The sequence below is a fragment of the Diabrotica undecimpunctata genome, chromosome 3, assembly GCF_040954645.1.
Source record: "Diabrotica undecimpunctata isolate CICGRU chromosome 3, icDiaUnde3, whole genome shotgun sequence".
In the NCBI taxonomy this organism is placed as follows: Eukaryota; Metazoa; Arthropoda; class Insecta; order Coleoptera; family Chrysomelidae; genus Diabrotica; species Diabrotica undecimpunctata.
This window is the reverse complement of record NC_092805.1, coordinates 51307260-51326985: the sequence shown is the minus strand read 5'-3', so window position 1 is coordinate 51326985 and position 19726 is coordinate 51307260. Positions and strand designations below refer to the sequence as shown.

The 19726-nt window shown below is 31.7% G+C and overlaps 1 protein-coding gene across 1 annotated transcript in view; it reads right to left on the bottom strand.

Annotated features, from left to right (window-relative positions):
* Positions 1-19404, bottom strand: part of Hr38 (Hormone receptor-like in 38) — a 153205-nt gene extending 133801 nt beyond the window's left edge. Inside the window, exon 1 of the mRNA XM_072525880.1 lies at positions 19087-19404. The gene's annotated coding sequence lies outside the window, so the exon portion shown is untranslated. The remainder of the gene's footprint in view (positions 1-19086) is intronic.
* Between the last annotated feature and the right edge of the window lie 322 nt (positions 19405-19726).

Here is a 19726-nt window from a genome sequence, read left to right as displayed (position 1 = left end):
TATGAATTTTCGGTACTCCATAAAAATGAGGGGTCTTACTGTAATGAGGTGTAATTAATCTTCTCTGATAACTGGGTAAACAATCTTTAAACTTGAATAAAGTTCTATATATTTTGTTTTCCAAAGGCTTTGTTGGATCCTTTGCTAATTTTGTATAAGGTCCGTTTATTATTAGATCTTTAATTTTGTTTTCATATTGAAAAATTTTCATTTAAATAGTAATTAATTTAAAATGCCACAAGAAAATAGCTTCAGAACAATATTTTCGTATCTGTTCTAAAATATGTAAAAAAGGTGTATGCTACAGTTATTCTACAGAAAAAGTAAATGTATGTCTAAATGTAATCTCTAGAACATTTATACATTTACTTATTTTATAAGTATTTGTAAGGAATAAAATTTAATAGGGTTCTGAAACTATTTTCTTGTGGGATTCTGTATCATCTATTATCTTTAACAGGAATAAACTTCATTTGAAGAGTGGAAATTAGAAAGAGCCAAAGTACCAAAAACAAAAGTTTTAAAATAAATTAAAAAAAAAACAGTATAAAGATTCAAATAATTGTAAATATGTATTTTAAGAAAGCTTATTACAAAAGTAACTTTCTATAACTAAAAAAAGATATTTTAAAGAATCGAATTAGGAAAGGGCGTAAGTGCCTTAGCTTTTATAATATAGATTTTCAGGAGTTTTATTGTTTTTTTTTCAAGCATCTCCGTCAATCTGAAGCAGCAGTTTGTAGAAAAGTTGGTGTTGTGAAGACTGTAGATATGGAGTCATTCTTCGACGGAACATCTTTTTATTTTCTGACACCCTACTCTCTGGTGTCAGTTTAACTATATCAGCTTGTCTCAAGTTCAGCTAAAGTTTTCACTTTCTTTAAGACGTTAATTTGTACCGATTTTTGAAGACCAGAAAAGAAAGTTTTTATCCTAACGAGTTCAGGATTTTATGATTCTATCATTATAGATATATCTTTGCTGCTATTAGCCTTGTAATGTTAATGTGCTCATTTGCTAATTAATTTAGGTCCCAAAATTCATCACTTGTCCTGCCAAGAATATTAAAAGGTGAAGAATATCTTGCAGACTTAAGTACTGCATGTAGGTCTGTAGGCACATAAGCTTTAGTTACCACCTTGCGTTTTTCAAATAATGAAAAGCCTCGGTCACAGGGCATAAGGCAGTGAACACTTACAAAAAAGTTTTATTTATAGTGTGAAAAACGCCAAGATACCAAAAACAAAAATGTAAATAGTAAAATCCTGTTTTTATTCTGCCACCGCAATTATAACACCATATTATCAAGAGACCGCGATCAACAAGATAAATAAAACATGAGACAATTTAGTTATCCTTACTTATAACAAGATAACTGTAAGAGATATGGGTCAATTTTGGAACAAACATAACCTGCTGAAGATCCATATAATAAACAAGACTTTGTGCTTCCGGTATCTTGAGAGTCGATGGTATCTTGCTTTAACAACTCTTTAACCGTCTCGGCTTTACGGTAATAAAGCTCCAGTTAAGTTGTGGTAGATGCATTTGACCGATCATAATTTTAATTTAACAATGAAGTTTGTCACATGTACTAAACGTATCAATTCATGGTCTGTGGAAAAACAGGCTAGGAAAATCCTTGATGAACACAGAACTATAAAACTTATAGGTTACTGTTAAATATTTGAGAATTTGGAAAAAAGCTAATGTACTTCTTTACGGATTTAGCTCTTCAATAATAACAAACATGTCTTGGGATCATTTTTATGTAATTTTTACCATTAAACGGATTCAGAAAACTTTGAAACAGCATGTCTGGTACGTTTAACACGTTTCACCCAACTTTTTCTTCTCGACAGTCACGCACAATCTTTTATCATTCACATCAAAAGTATTTTGAAGAATTTTCTTAAATACGGATCTTTTCCATTACCGTTGGGAAGTCAGAAGCATATTGCTGCTTGACATAGTAAATTGACTTACAATGTTATTCATAGTAATATACTACCTTGCTTTCTTGTATCACAACTTACAATGAAGTTATAAAAACTTACTCAATAAATTTTCCGAGAAAAACATTGTATACAATGTCTTTATAAAAAATATTCATCAATAATAAAACTTTTTAATCACCAAATGATTCAAAATTTGCACTTATAATGAGTATATTTTGTTACATAACTTTATATTTATTCCTATTTATATTTCCGAGTCATAATCCTGTTTATATGAGCTGTATGGTTTTAAAGTCTGTTATCACCCTACTATCAGTAGGGTGCTAACCTGGCTGTAGACCCCCTCCTCCTTTATCCGGGCTTGGTACCGGCAACAGTTCTGTCGTGCTACTCGATACACCCAACAAAACTGCAGGCGGAGTTGTATATAAATGGCATACAGTGACGACCCCTGTCGTCAAAATAGCAAGAGATAAGTCATCAATCGGCAGAATAGGTATCGGACGACCGCGCAAAAGAACTGACAACTTTCCATAGCGGTACTAATCCGCCAATGAACAAAACTTTATATTTACAGATAGGATAGAAGTTGTTAGACCAAAATGAAGGTTATCCTTTATAGATGTCATTTAAGCCATAGTTGAAAAACATTGTAAGCAGAGTTACTATGTTATTCACATCATCATCATCATCATTTAACCCGGATCTATCCACTGCTGGATAAAGGTCTCCTTCAGTCTTTTCCATGTATTTCTGTTTTGTGCTGTTTGCATCCAATTTTTGTCGATCCGTTTTATGTCATCAGACCATCTTGTTGGTGGACGACATCTATTTCGATGTGCTTCTTGTCTCGGTCTCCACTGTATTATTCGCTGTGTCCATCTATTATCCGACATTCTAGCTATGTGCCCCGCCCAGTTCCACTACGAGAAATGCCTAACATCGATCGTTCCATGCCTCTTTGGGTAACACAAATTTTATTTCTTACTTTCTTGGTTAGTGTTAATGTCTCTGCACCATATGTAAGTACTGGCAACACGCACTGATTAAAGACTTTTCTTTTAAGACTTTAAGACACATAGGCAGTTCTGATTTAAGAACATAGCTTAGCTTGCCGAATGCCACCCAAGTGAGTCCTACGCGGCGGCTTAGTTCGCACGTTTGATTATCTCTTCCTAGGCGTATCTCATGTCCTAAGTACTTATATGAGGTGGTTTCTTCAATATGCATGCCATTTACTGAAATCTTTTCGCTTAACACAAGATTTGTCATGATTTGTGTTTTGTGTTTGATTTTTAATCCCACTTGTAGGGAGGCTAGGTATAGTTTCTCCAGTTGCGATACTGCACCATCGATTCTGTCAGCAAAAAGGACAATATCGTCAGCAAACCTCAAATGACTAAGCATTTCTCCATTGACATTAATTCCTTTTTCACTCAGATTTGCGTTCTTAAACATATGCTCTAATAATGTTGTAAACAATTTTGGCGAAATTGTGTCTCCCTGTCGCACTCCCTGTTTTATTTTAAATACGTTGGTCTTTTTATCTGCCAGTTTCACACTTGCTGTCCCATTTTGATAGATGTATTTTATCATGTTTATATAGCGATGATCTATACGGCACTCTGTTAAGGCTTTTAACATCTTTTGATGACTTATTGTGTCGAAAGCTTTTTCGTAGTCAACAAATATCATGACTAATGGCTTGTTATATTCAACACTCTTTTCTATTAAGTTCTTAATTACTTGTAAATGATCATTCGTGCCATATCCTGCTCTAAAACCTGCTTGCTCTCTTGGCTGATAAAAATCCAACTTACTTCATAGCCTGTTGGTAATAACTCTTGTAAATAGCTTATATACTTGTGACAACAAGCTAATGGGGCGGTAGTTTCTAAGGTCGCTGATATCTCCCTTCTTATGAGAGTCGTAGTTATTCTTATTCACATCAGGTGTCGAAATATGCAACATATAACACAAAAATCCTACGGAAAGTACAAGAGCTCTCGTAATGAGACACACGAACTAGTAAGAAAAAGGAAAACAAAATATTGGGAGATAATCTCATCTAAATTCCCATAAAAATACAGCATGACTTTAAGAGATTATAGAAAGAGATGTTATGATTTATAAGAGAGCAGAGAATAGAAATAAAAGATCCGATAAACATGAACCATATTATAACAATAAGATTCCTAGCAACAAGTGAAATGAGAATCTTAAAAAGAATAACAAGGAACAGAAAATCAAGAAGTCACATCAGATACACGTGCCGGATGGACAACATAAAGGAATTGCTGCATTAGAAGAATGACAGAAAATAGAATAGTTAGAATAGCCCAAAACGAGTCGAAAAAAGAATCATACATTGACCTAGAAAAAGATGTAATGATAACATTTCAATAGAATAAAGGGCGGGCAGTGGTGAAAAGCAACAGACGGTTTATCTATGTAGAAGTAAAAAAAAAGAGATATAGATAGAAATAAAATTCTCCGAAGACATTTATACAAAAATATAAGTTTGTGCATATAACAACCAACCCTACCCAACTACTAAAGATACTCGGCAGACCACCCGAAAAAATTTAATGAATAAACTCAGAAACAATTCGTTTAGAAAAAGTTAACAATAAAGAAAGTAATAAAAGGACAACTGGAATAGTCCTTTTAGGAGTGATCAGCCTTGTAAAAATACATTCTTCGAAATATACTGCACAAAATAATACTTACTAATAAGCACAAATAGCTTCTTGTTTTTATGATTAATTTTGTTATTAGAAATTTACTAACATATCATCTTTAATTGCTACGTTGCGTAGTCCGAAGGCAGACCTAAGCTTTCGGAATTTTGTAATAATTAATAGCAAAGCTTTTTTACAACGTATAACCGTTTCAGCGGTAAATTACCGTGAATATTTAAACTCTAAAACTACAAATTCACGTCGATTCTAAGATGTGCAATCTCTGCAAACAGCCTTAGAGATAATCATCAAAATTTATAGCTTAATAACCTTCCGAACTAATCAGGTTATTAACTAACAGCACCAGTAACGTCAAATTATATGCTATCTACTTTTTTTTTCTTCGGACACTTACTGAAGAAGCAGAAAAAATGTATAATACTAATGCTTTGATGTATTTATTAAATAATAATTCTTAAGTAGCTGTATTATGGGAAACATTTATTGGTATTCGTTGTGCAATTACAAGAAACCTCTATTAAAGACATAAATATCTTATACCAGTTTAGTTTTAGTCTAGTGTAATTTCTTGTTTCTTCGTGTAATTAAATAGCTTCGTTGAATTATAAAGTTTGTTCTGTTATTTTATTATTATATACATAATTAACGGTACCGTAAACAAAGATAATTAATTATTTATAGAACAAGACTACAATAAACACATTTTGCGTGAATTGCATGTAATCTTTTTTTCTACATTTAGCAAAAATTAAAAAATGTGTTATTTGGGTGGCACTAAGTGTATAAAAATAAAAACTAAAATAATTTTTTTATGTACCAACTCGCATCAGCCTATAAGGCTATTAGCGAAAAAAAATATTAACATAGACAGTCAAGCAAGCAAGCAATTTAATTAAACCCAGCCTGTGAGAAATGTTCACCCCTAAGAATTACGTTCGGGTGTAACAATTCATTGGAGCGAGGTGTATTAACTCGAGTAAAAACAGGAGTCACTCCACCGCGCTCCAATGCTCCAGACCATCCCTTTCCCCCCTATAGCACTCTGATGCGCGATAGGGGCACAACTATCAGCCAAATGCTCTTCATGTGGAGATCCTGGGTAATAGAACCCCAACATGGTTTCCTAACCGAATTCAAAACTCAGGACAGCGCATTGTCGCTATATTCCTGTTATCTTAATGTGGCTTATCCGCGAACTAAAATTGCTTACTTGGGCCTCAAGTCTCCGCTCTGAGCTAGGCTCAGTTCGGCGACTTGGTGCTCAAGGGGTTGGGCCCTACATGCCCGAGTTTTTAGTGGTTTTTGTTAATATTTTTTGTGGTTTGCGCCGGTTTTTGTTAGTAGTTTTTTGATTTTTTTGGTGACCGAAGCCGTTTTTTGTTGTTTTTTGGATTTTTTTTGTAGGATGCCTGAAACATAAAATCAGAATTAGTGCATATTTATATAATAAATTATCTACATAAAATTTACTGGGTCCACGCTGTACGTTGCGATTGTCCACGAGGGTTATGAGCTACGAACTATCTTCATTGTGCGTTGTTGTTGTTTTTTGAAGTGTTTTCTCTCTGGTGTTTTGTTTTCTCTCTGGTGTGATTGTTGATTTTCTCTCCAATATTATGATTTTATTCTACTATTTGTTGTTTGGGTCTTTTGTGCTTCCATCTGTGGAAAGCGTCGTACCTCAATATCTCTCGCAATATGTGGTTGGGGTGGTTCTCTATCTCCGCGAACTTTGTCCTAGCTTTTTCTTTCATTGTGTCGGTCACTCTGATTTGTTGTAGTTCTCTAAAGAGGAATCTTTCTGCTACGTATCTCGGTACGTTGACTGCTTCTCTTAGGCTGTTGTTATGTGCCGCTTGTATTTTCTTTTTTGATGTATTGCATATGTGTCCCCATGCGAGAGATGCATATGTTAGTATAGGAAGAATTATACTATTTATTAATCTTATTTTTGTTTTCAATCTACGTTTGCTTTTTCTTCCTGCTAGGCCTCTTATTGATGCTCTTGCCATGTTGGCTTTTTGTACTATAGCTTCTATATGTTTGCTAAATGTTAAGCCTTTGTCCATGATTACTCCGAGGTATTTTGCTTCACTTTTCCACTCGATGGGATTGTCTTGCACAGTTACCTGTTCTTCTGGTTGTTGGTGCCTCTTTTTGAAAAGTACAGCCTGTGTCTTTTAGGAGTTTATAGCGATTTTCCATTTTAAACTCCATTCTTCTATGTCATCTAGCGCTGTTTGTAAGTTGTTTACCGCTATGTCTACATTTCTGTGTTTGGCCGCTATCGCTGTGTCATCGGCATAGAGGCTTAATAGTGTACCCGGTGTTCTAGGTATGTCTGCTGTGTATATCGTGTACAGTAGAGGTGACAGTACCGCTCCCTGTGGCACTCCAGCCTCCGGGTTCCCGAGTTCGGATAGGACTTGTCCTATCCGGACTCTGAAACTACGATTGCTTAAGTACGAAGAGATTAGTCTTGTCATTGCTTTTTAAATTTGATTATCCCAAATTAATTTTTTTGCAACAATATAAGTCAGAAAATTAAATAAGTATATTAAATATACGGATAGATTCTAAAAGAAGAAAATTTATGCTATTACTATAATTAAAAAAAATGAGGAAAAATTTTAAATATTGCAAAATAATTTGGTAAAACATGTCAATTTTTGGCTTATAAACAATTAGAGTAACTTTTTAAATACTGACTGCAAAAAATTGATTTTTTCATATTTTAATAGCCTGAATTTTTTAAAAAATTTAAAAGGAAAAAAAGTTGACCTAGGACACTTTAGGACGAAGTTAGTGCCTTTTTTTTATAAATTGCTAACAGCTTTGTTTATAATAATTAAGAATTAATGTACTTTTTGCGTACATTATGAATATGTATTATTTAGATATTAAGATTGTTAAATAGAACATCTAATTTTTTAAACAATTTTTTTCAGTTTTTATTTTTTTTTAGGAATATTTCAGGTAATTTTTATTTCAAAAAATAAATATTTATGATTAATATATATATATATATATATATATATATATATATATATATATATATATATATATATATATATACTTTTTTAATAAACTTCGTAAATATTTTATTTATAATAGATTTTATGAAAAAAAAAACAAAATATCCTATTTAATTATTTCTAAATATATTATTGGTTGCCAAGCATTACATATGCTTGGCAAATAAATAATCCCAGATAAACTAGGTTTTATTAATTGCTAAGCATGCTAGGCGTGTGGTTTTTGTCGAAAAATTTCGATTTTATATCCACATGCTGAAACCTGTTTTAGTCGATATTATTATGATGCCAATACGCTATGCTCAACAGTTTTTCGAAAATTTTCTATGACAAAGTATTTATGTATAACAATTTGTTTAAGTAATTTGAGAGTTGTTTTCAGACCAAAATGATTCTTATGATATTTATGTAAAACGCTTATTTTAAACGTAAAGGCCAAATAAACTACTAAAATAGCGGAAAAAAACTATTTTCAAAAACGTTTGAAACACATTGTTTATTTCCTACCACAATCTTAATCTTAATTTAAGAATATAAAGAATATTATGATGCTGCAATATTACACTAAAAAGTTTACCCACAAAAGTATACCACGGGTACTTGCTTAATAAAAAAAAATATTTTTATTTGTTAAAAAAATGTTACAGCTTTCCATGGTAAACTTTGGGTTAAATTTTTATATGTGTTTTGAACGTTAAAGTTTAGATGTTTGTCAAGTCCCAAAACGCAACGGTATATTAATTTGTTCATGAATATTTTAAACTGACTTATGCTAAAATTCTACTTGGGCATTTTGAAAAAATTTTGTTAAACTTTCATAGTTTTTTTTTGTTTTTTAAATTTGATGTATAACCTATTAAAAAATGGCTTTGAAAAACGCTAAAATCGGCATTTTTCGGCATTAATAATTGTTTATTTGCATTTTAAGTTTAAAATAAGTATTTTACGAAAAAAAAATACCAGAATAACGTCTTAGAATAATTCAAGTTATTAAAAAAAAAGTAATTTTGAAGCTAAAAATATATTTTTTATAATTTGTTTAAAAAGTGTTCAGTAAATAAATAATAATAAATAAATATATAGGTAGCCATGAAAATATTTTCATTGAGACGATTTTTTTATTAAGAAAAATCATAAATTTTCTTTGAAATTTTTTTATTTTTAGAGAAATAATAGTAAGTACTAAAAGTAGAAAGAATTGATTAGAATAATTTGTTTTTTGTTTTAATAAAATCTATTATAAATAAAATATATTTTATTTATTGAATAAGTATATATTAATCATAAATATTTATTTTTTACAATAAAAGTTACCTCAAATATTTCTAAAACAAAATTGTTTAAACAAATTAGATGGTTTATTTAACAACCTAATTATTTAAATAATACATATTCGTAATGTAGTCAAAAAGTACTTACAAATTAAAAAAAGAAACGTCGAAATATATAGACAAGAAACAAAGATACAGTTAACAGCTCCTTCCCCCTCCTGAGGTCTCACTAGTTTCAAAGCCGACCAATTTTAAGGACCACAATTTTGAAGCTTTGTGAATGATTCCAATAAAATGCAATCTTTTTCGAATTTTTCACGTTAAAACCTTAATGTTCTTTCAGATGGGCCTGATATGGCTTCTAAATTGTTATAAACAAAGCTGCTATCAATTTATAAAAAAAGGCACTAACTTCGTCTCACAGTGTCCTAGGTCCTAGCGATTCTAATTGTTTATAAGCAAAAAATTCACATTTTTTTGCCAAATTATTTTGCAATATTTAAAATTATTTTTCATTTTTTTTTAATAATTTTAATAAAATAAATCTTTTTCTTTTATAATCTGTTACTATATTTAATATACCTATTTAATTCTTATATTGTTGCAAAAAAATTTAATTTGGGAAAAACAAATTAAATAACTTTTAAACTCATTGACCGATCGACTTGAAATTTGAAATATTGATATTATTTCAAGCACCACAAGAACCATCAGTGTGTGTAATATAAAGGTTATAAGTTTATTTTAAAAAAAGTTATTAACATTTATAAAAAACCAAAATTTTGGACTTATTTTGCAACTTTCTAAGCAACAAATAAGGATAGGATCGTTTAAAAAACGCCATTTTGAAGGTTTTTATATGACTTATAAGTTTCTTTTCTTCTCAAATTTGTTTCAAACGCTTTACTTTTTGCTGATAGACGAAAAAAGCAAAAATTTACCGTATTTTGACCTTAATTTGTTAATAATTAGTTAATTCCAAAAAATCGACTGCAGGAAAAGTTCTTGTTATAGAGGTCCATACTACTCAAAACAACTGTCGGTTGCCTGGCCAAACAAGTGTCACAAACAGGGTACTTTTTTTACTTATTTTTCTGATCTAAAAAAGTTATAACTTTATATCCATGTATCTAGGAACTAAAGCGAATTTTAATTTAAACTAAAACGAATGGTGTTTCATTAAAAAAAAACATATCTTTGATTGAATACAGGGTTATGGAAGAACATATACATTTAAAACCGATTTTTAAAGCTGCATCCTATTTTTGAAATAACTTCTTTTCATCGCACTATAATAACAGATAATACAACAAACGTTGATCACCATACATTTCCCTTTTGTTTTGATATTTTGCACATTCTAATAGGCAAACTAGACATTACAAGGAGATGAGTTTTTTTCAATGTAAAAGGTAAATCACTAATGTTAATTCACATTTTGCATATACCATTTTAATATATTCTGAATTAACTAAATTATAAAAAAATGCTGAAACTTTGACGTTTGAATATTGTTATAAATCACGTCGTTCGAAATCAGTAGCAAAAAATATATCTGTAGAATTTTGTATATATTTATTAAAATTGGCGTTAATTGCATTCAAATTAAAATTATAAATGCATGCATATTCATATGTTGCCAAATATATATAAACAACTCTTCTTATAATTTATGTTAATTGAAATATAATAGCAATGCGGCACCGCACTTATTAAAACTAAATAGTTAGCACGTGTAGGAAACTTTTATTTATTTCTAAATTATATTTGATATGCACAATAAAAATAGTATCTGTGATATATCAAATTTAGGAATAAATGTACAAACAAATACAAAACTAATATAATGTAGATATACTGTAGGATAAATTATAATTTTATGCATACTTTAATGTAACTAATAGAGGGCGAGCAAGTGCAAAACACGGTGATCAACACCGCTTAATAAGCTTGATAAATCACATTACCAAAGTTTTCACCAAAATCATACACAATAGAATATAACAAATGCAAAGCAAATATATCGGAGTCACAGTTCGGATTCCGAAGCGCATTGGGCACAAGAGAGGCGATCTTCAGTCTGCAAGTTTTAATTCAAAGATGCAGAGACATGCACAAGGACGTCCACTTGTGCTTCATCGACTTCTCCAAGGCGTTTGACAAGGTCAAACATGATAAACTCATGGAAATCCTCAGGAAGATGCATATTGATGGCAAGGATCTGCGCATAATAACCAGTCTCTATTGGAACCAAAGTGCTGAGATAAAGATGGGCAACTTACACAGTGGGAAGATAGATATTAAAAAGAGTGTACGACAGCGATGCGTCCTCTAGCCGCTCCTGTTCAATAGATACTCTGAACAAATCTTCAGAGAAGCACTGGGAGAAGTTTCGGAGGGTATCAAAGTAAACGGAGAGGTAATCAATAATATTAGATATGCTGACGACACAGTTATTATCGCAAATGACTGCAACGAGCTTCAAAGACTCATGCAAAGCATACACACAGCAAGTCAAGAATATGGTTTAGAACTCAATACAACCAAAACTAAATGCATGCTCATCAGCAGAACACAACAACCTCCGATGTAATTGACATTAAACAACCGAAAAATAGAACAAGTGGAGACATACACATACCTTGGAACCACAGTCAACACAAAATGGGACCAGTCAACAGAAATAAGGTCACGAATTGAAAAAGCGCGAAACGCGTTCAACAATATGAAAAAGTGGTTCACAAGCAAAATTTCAATGGAACTAAAATTAAGGCTGGTCAAGTGTTATGTCTTCCCGGTCTTGTTCTATGGAGCAGAGGCATGGACCACAACGGAAGCCACCCTGAAGAAACTAGAATCGTTTGAGCTGTGGATATATCGCCGTATTCTTCGGATATCGTGGACAGACCACATCACTAACGTAGAAGTAATGCAGAGAATAGGCAAAAGCAAAGAAATAATCTTCACCGTAAAGAAACGGAAGCTTGAGTACTTCGGACATGTCATAAGGCATACTAAGTACCGGCTGCTACAGTTGATAGTCCAAGGAAGAATCGACAGTAGGAGGGAACCGGGAAGAAGACGACACTCATGGATAACCTGCGACGATGGTTCGGACTAACATCGACCGAATTGTTCAGAGGTGCCGTAAACAAAGTCAAAATAGCCTTGTTAACGTCCGAAACGGATAGGGCAAAGGAAGAAGAAGAATAGAATGCGACACATATGCCACATGTGTGGCATAAATTTGCGCTTAACTGTTTTGCTCTTTAAGTTAGCTCTATTTGTGTTAAAAATATTAAAGATACTATTATATTATTTTTATAAACAAAAGGTATACTTGTTAGTAACTTGAAAATTCAACCGTTTTCGAGATTTTATAAGTCAACTGCATAATAATTCTTAGTTTGATATTTGTGCGGTAAAGCAATGAATATCCGTAGATAAGCATAATTCATAGTTTATTCTTATTAAAACAACTCAAAGATAATAATGTAACATTACAAAATGCTTTGTTATGGGTGCTAAATGTCTTATTGAAGAAAAGGTTCTTCATCTTCTTTTTTAGGTGCCGTGTCCGTATTATACGTTGGCCGTCATCATGTTTACAATTTCCATTTTCTATCGCTTCGTAAGTTTCTATAATGGCGTTGTATTATTTTTTTCTCTATTGTTATATGCTGAAAATCCAAAACACGTGGTTTATGCAAGATGGTACACCACCACATTTTAGAGAGAAGACAGTTAGAACATACTTAAATACAATTTTTCTGAACGTTGGATTGGTCGTGGTAGTCATAGTCCTTGGCAATGTGGTGAGATATTGATATAATTATTTAAGTCATAAAAAATCCGAAAATAATACTTATTATTCATTACGTAAATTGTTTACCCATTTTGATTAGGACAAATAGAAACTAGAGCATAGGTATTGAATAACACATATGTGTCTTCTTTCATAATATTTTTGCTACAAATCTAAACTTAAAGACTCAGCATTTTTACAAAAACATCATCGTTGGCCTCATAACCGATATTGTTATAAATATAGTAAATACACAGGCAATTTAGTTCAGCCTAATATTAGTTCTTTAGTAAATCATTATAGTCCATTTGTTCGAGATAACGAGTAATTATAGTTACTCGTAAGCTGTAACGTAATCATATAAATAAGCAATGTCATTAATAAGTTATTCCGTGTGTATATAAGTAACCAATGAACGAGATACATCATAGTTTAATACATTATTTAACCTCTGCGACAAATAGGATGTAGTTCCATAATATACGATAAGATTTGGATATGTATCCAAAAGAATATATTCATCCATTATACATTATAGCCACCACGTAGCCCAGAATTGAATCCGTTTGGTTTATGGGGAGTCTTAAGTCCTACTTAGAGGAGTTCGACAAGGGTGCATACTTTCACCACTCTTATTCAACGTCTATAGTGAAGTGATATTTCACTACTTTCACTTACTTTGAAGTGATACTTTCACCACTCTTATTTAACGCCTATAGTGAAGTGATATTTCAAGAAGCTTTATTGGATATTGTGGAAGATATTTTGGGTCAACGGAAATAGCATTAATAATATTAGATGCGAACGAACCGGTCATATTTGCAAGTGACATGGAAGATCTACAGTACATAATACAACATGTATACAATGCATGTAAAAGGTACGGACTGCAAATGAATCTCAAGAAAACGAAGTCAATGATATTCTCAAAAAAACCACAAAATGTAGATAACCTAATCATCAATTATATAACGATCGAGTGAGTAACAACATATAAATATTTAGGAACGTGGCTAACCGAAGATGGAGATCAAACAAAAGAATTCAGATCTAGAAAGAATAGGAATGGCAAGAAACACGTTCATAAAATTGAAGAACTTACTTTGCAACCGTAACCTTAATCTAGAGATCCGCACAAGAATGCTACGTTGTTACTTTTTTTCTACTTTACTATACGGCATGGAAGCGTGGACAATAAAACAGTCTGAAATCAAAAAATTAAACGCTTTTGAGATGTGGTGCTACAGGAGAATCCACAGAATATCGTGGACTAAAAAAGTAACTAATATAGAGGTGTTATAAAGAATGAAGAAAGAATGTGAGGTCATAAAAACTGTTAAAATTAGAAAGATTCAATATCTGGGTCATATAATGAGGGGCGAGAAGTACGTATTACTTAGGTTATTTATGCAAGGGAAGATACAAGAGAAGAGAAACCCAGGACGACGTAAAATATCCTGGCTAAGAAATTTGAGAGTGGTTCGGTTGCAGCTCATTAGAATTATTCAGAAGCGCGGCCAATAAAATTAAAATAGCGATGATGATTTCCAACCTCCTATAGGAGAAGGAAACTAAAGAAGAAGAATAATAAACAATTTATAGTAACTAAACTTTTTACCGACTAAAATCTTCGGAAGATTAAGCAAATAAGAAATAGTGGTCCTCATTGAAATAAAATTTAAATATATAAGACTCAAATGTAAGACAAAATGTAACAGAACCGATTAATCAAGACATACAAACAAAATACACGCTTTGGAAATATGCCGAGTTCACACAATATCACTTATAAAATCACTTACCCAAAGTTTTTAATTACAGTTTTTAATTAATTCATAAGTATGTAAATATTATTTTTTGTTTACAATTATACGGAAATCTAGGAAGAGACTAACCACTACGGAAAAATATATCGTTCTTTTTGCTCCTTTTCCAGCATACCCTTTCGAGTTAGTATTCAAAATAAACATAATACGGTACTAAAAATAAATTATAGAGCAGGTAAATGAAAAAACAAAAGTAACGTAATTGGAGAACAATTGGTGGAAACGAATTTTAAAAAAATATACCCCCAAATTATTATTACAAAGTTATTACAAAGTTTTAAAGTATTTCTGTAAGGTGTACCTATTTGGGTATAACTAGATACAAGAACTAACCAAAAATATACTAAAATTTAAATACTACATTAAATGGAAATAAACTATATCGCAATTTTAATTTAAAACATTTTATAATTAGCGTTTCGATTTTCCCATCGGAAAGTTTTTCGAGAACGATTTCCGAGGTAAAAGACGAAACCACGAGAATAAAATATTTTATGTTGAATTAAAATTTTTTTTTTTTTACATTAAATATTTATACTACTTAGTTAATATAGAAATGCAACAACAAAATATTTTCAGAACGGTATAACTAAAATTTAATTAGACTGTCGTGGAAAATAGGATGAATATGGAATTACTATTTATGGAAAATTCACTTGAACCACCTAAGATACGTAAACGTAAAGTCCTTTTAACGATAAACAAACGAAAAGTATAAGTAATGGTTCACAACTAGACTAAAAAACTGAAAAATTGGAATAAAGATGCACTACGACAAAAGTGATGACAAATAAAGAAAAGTTGAATAAAACAAAAATAAATTAATAATATTTATTATCTGTTGGCGCTACAGCTATTCGTGAGCATGGTCTGCATAAAAACATTCTTTCATACTTCCCTATGTAGTGTCCCTGTTCTCCATCCTCTTATTCTAATTTCCTTTACATCGTCCAGATACCTAAGTTTAGGTGACACGCTACTTCTGCTTTCTGCTAGCATATTTAGCATGGTTATTTTAGAAGGATTACTTTCATTTATCCACAAAACGTGGCGCACTCATTTTAGGCGGTTTATTTTAATGGTTTTCACGATATCTGCATCACCAAAAGGTCTATAGAGTTTGAAATTATATCGCCTTCTCCACAGACCTCCTTCGTTAACCCCGCCATATATGGTCCTCAATACTTTTCTTTCAAATATTCGTAGTAACTCTTTATCTCGAGTCGTCTTTGCCCATGTTTCCGCTACGTAAGTGAGCACTTTTATAAAGTTTTTGCTCTTGACATATGTCTCGCTCTTAGTTGGGGGCCTAGTCCAAAATAACAGCGACTAGCCACTGATATTCTTTTTTTTATAGCTTTGGATGTGTTGTTTTTGCAGTTAATCAGTGACCCTAACTAGCAGAACTCCTCCACGCTTTCTATGGTTTCGTGTTGCATCTCTAAGTTATTTTATTGCATTCTTGATATAGACGGCATACATATATTTAGTTTTCTGGGAATTAATCAGAAGTCCGATGTGTTCTAATATTATATATAGTTCTGAAAGATGCGCTTGCACTTACACTTTACACCTTTTTAATAATCCAAATTCGATCATAGCCGAATACAATTGGAATGTATCAACAGTATCGTACGCTGTTTTTGAGGCAGATAAAATTTAATAAGGATACCCAAACACTATATTCTTAAGAATAGTGCATTCTCTCCATCCTTAGACACAAAAGTTAAATATGAACATTGACAAGTGCTAATATGAACAAATTAATAAAGATAAAAAGTAATAGAAAAACAAATGATCAACATAAGACTGTCAGATTCAGCAAGATATATCTCGATCAGAAACGGTATAAAAGTTAAACGTGGTACCAGCCTAATAGCAAAACTAAACTAAAAATTTTGCTGCAAGACTGTTAGACCAAGCGACAAAATACGAACAAAAATTATTTTAGACTAGGCATCATTGACATTCAAGTGAAAGAGAGGAAGACCACAGATGAAATGGGAAAGGTACCTAAAAAAAACCGCTATTTTAGGATATAAGGCTTGAGATAGCAAAAAAAGCTGAGCAAAAGGAGGGCCTGTGTTTTGCATTGAATATCTCAAATCTAATACATAAATCACAAAAATATTATTGCCTTTTTCAATAAAAACCTTTGTTCGTTACTAAAATTGTTTATATACCAAAACAGTTGGTATGAAAACAGAATAGTGAGAAACACTATCATTAGTACGTCATAATAAAGAAGTAAATCGATTAATAAACCTAATAGGTAAGTACATAGATATTTAATAAAAAATATTATAGCGCTAGAAATCGCAAGAACTAAATTGAGTTATAGATTAAAAAAAAATTAAAAAGGGTAAGAAAAACAATTTCTAAAATTGAAATACTCTTTAGTTTAAATCAAATAATATTTATGTTGGCGCAAATTAACTAGCTCCCAAACTCTATAAAACCACCTTAATCCTACACGAATTGGCTCACAAACACATACATGAACTGGCTCCCACCCATTACGAAATTCCCAGAAATTGAATCTCCTTTTGAAACTTGGATTTTAAGGAAAATAGGTATAATATACACCAGAAATTAGAAATGTAGTCGTAAGCAATTTATTTATTAAAGAAACTGTAACTTACAGATTATACAGGTTGATGCCTTCTACACATATTTTTTACAAACTCAAAAGCAGTTATACGTTTTTCCTGTAAAAGACGCATTTTATGTTCAATGAAATTTTCGTTTTTCGTATACTCTTTTAGAGATACTACTAATTTTTACTTTTTTATAGGTATATATTTGAACATTTTTTAGAATTCCCAAAAATTGGAAAATGTTTCGATGGCAAGTATAAAACAAAGAATTGAATTTCAAGTGGAAACTCTTGCATGCATTCGTCATTATTTGTAGAGGCACGTACGATTTTTGGCTCACATGGTAGGTGCAAATTTGGCGTCTTCAACAATGTAGTTTTCCACCAAGAAATCTGCAAATTTTTGAACTACTAGATGTCTGGGTAAGATTGCTCCAATATCAATTGCAAAACAATTGCCTACGTCTTTGGATTCCAGCAAGACTAAACACGTATTTTACGTAACACGAAATGTCTAATTCTTTCAAATATTTCGTTGTCAAGCTCAGTTTCTGAACCTTTTCGCTACATAAATTTTCAAGATTTCTTCGGGAGCCAATTCACGCAAACCATTTTATTGGTAGAGAGCTTATTAACTGCAAGTTGGAGCCAATTCATGTGCACCCATTTATGTCTAATCTCAAGAAGATTAAAAAAAGTAAGAAGTGTGACATACATTTTAAGTGTCATTTAGTTCGGTTTTAAACACGCGACCTAAGAACAAGAGAATGAGGATGGCCACGATATTAGGACATCATTTTCAGTATCTGTGTACATTTTGTTCACTATAATAACAAATTGTTCTAATTAACTTAAAAGTGGAACCATGGAAGATCTACCACTATTATCTTCACGAACAGTGTAACAATTTGGAGATTTCTTCTTTGAGGGAAGTCATCTAAAGTCTAATATCGCAAATTCTCGGTATATGGATAGAATCCAACATCAACTGTGACATGAATTGACAGTTGCTTAACCGCTAATGAAAATAATTACAATACAATTATCTCTGAACAAGTATAAATATATTGGCAACAGCATTAACAAAAATGGAGAAAGCCAAATCAGTCTTTTATCACATCCTCGAAATAAACATCTATTCGTATATTCTATTCACGTGTAAGTGTTATTTAAATATGTATTTACCATAATTTTCTCTAAAACCGAAGCTTAGACATGAAAAAGAACCTAGTGTATGGTGTTGTAGGACAACACAATGTATCAGAAATAACGGAGTCATACACAGACCAAAAAAGAGACTTATCATTACTAAAAAACATTGTTTAACATGCAATACAAATCAGTTCTGCTTGAAGAGACTAACCGTTTGGACTTTAAGAACTACATAGAAAGCATCAGTTTACATTAAAACTAATGACGAAGGTTTAGCTTAATTTTAGTTATTTGACCTACATATGTTATCTGTTCGAGAGTGATTTTATTGCACAAAACATTAAAATAATACATTTAATTACCACGCAACTAAACGAGTAAAGAAAACAAAAGTATAAACATACTTGCAAACCGAAAAAACTTAATGAAAAGATCTTTATAAAGATAAGTCGTTTTTTAATAACGTTGGTAAGACATTGAACTTTCAAAACTTTATTTATAAACATTAAAAGTACAATAAACATATTATATATATATATATATATATATATATATATATATATATATATATATATATATGTATATATATACATAATATATAAATATAGATATTATGTTTATCATAATTTTTATATAAAATAAGTAATCTTTTTATTTAGAATTTAAATTAAAAATTTTAATAATTAAATGAATTACTTAAATTATTAATTTGAAAAAGTATAAAAAGTTTTTTAAACTCACTTTTAAACTGACATGCTTCTCACTACCGGCTTCAAATATTTATAAACTCACTATAAATCCCAAAAAGTTATAGAACTGCACACAAATACTATTTTTTAAATCACAACGGAAATCGACAGTAGATACTAATCATATGACGGACAATCTTGTCCGACTTTTTTTAATTCGCGTTTAACAACCGGTCCAGCATAACGTGTTTCACTCACACATGTTTCAAGAACAACAAGAGACTTGGTGAAATATTTCTCCTCTCCAGTCACTACTATACTATACCACCGGAGGAGTCAGTTAGTTCTTCGTTCTTCGGCCACCGCCGACACTCTACATCCCTGCTAGTCTCAATCGGTCCATTATAAAACCATTGCGTTTCGCTGTGTCGCTGACGTCATAGCCGCAGTGACGTCATCGTTAATCGATGCCGTTATTACTGCCGTTGCGCCGGCATCCCTTCTTTCCCGAGGAAAACTCTTGTGCCGTCATAGTTATAACGTCATAACGGTGACGTCACCCAACTTCCGCCGGAACACATTGGCTCTGCGGTGGCGGCCGTGACATAGACCTTTGTGTTTCTGTATCGATTTTCACGAGGGTTGAGAGTTACGTAATTGTATATATATTATTTATATACGAGTTGGCACCT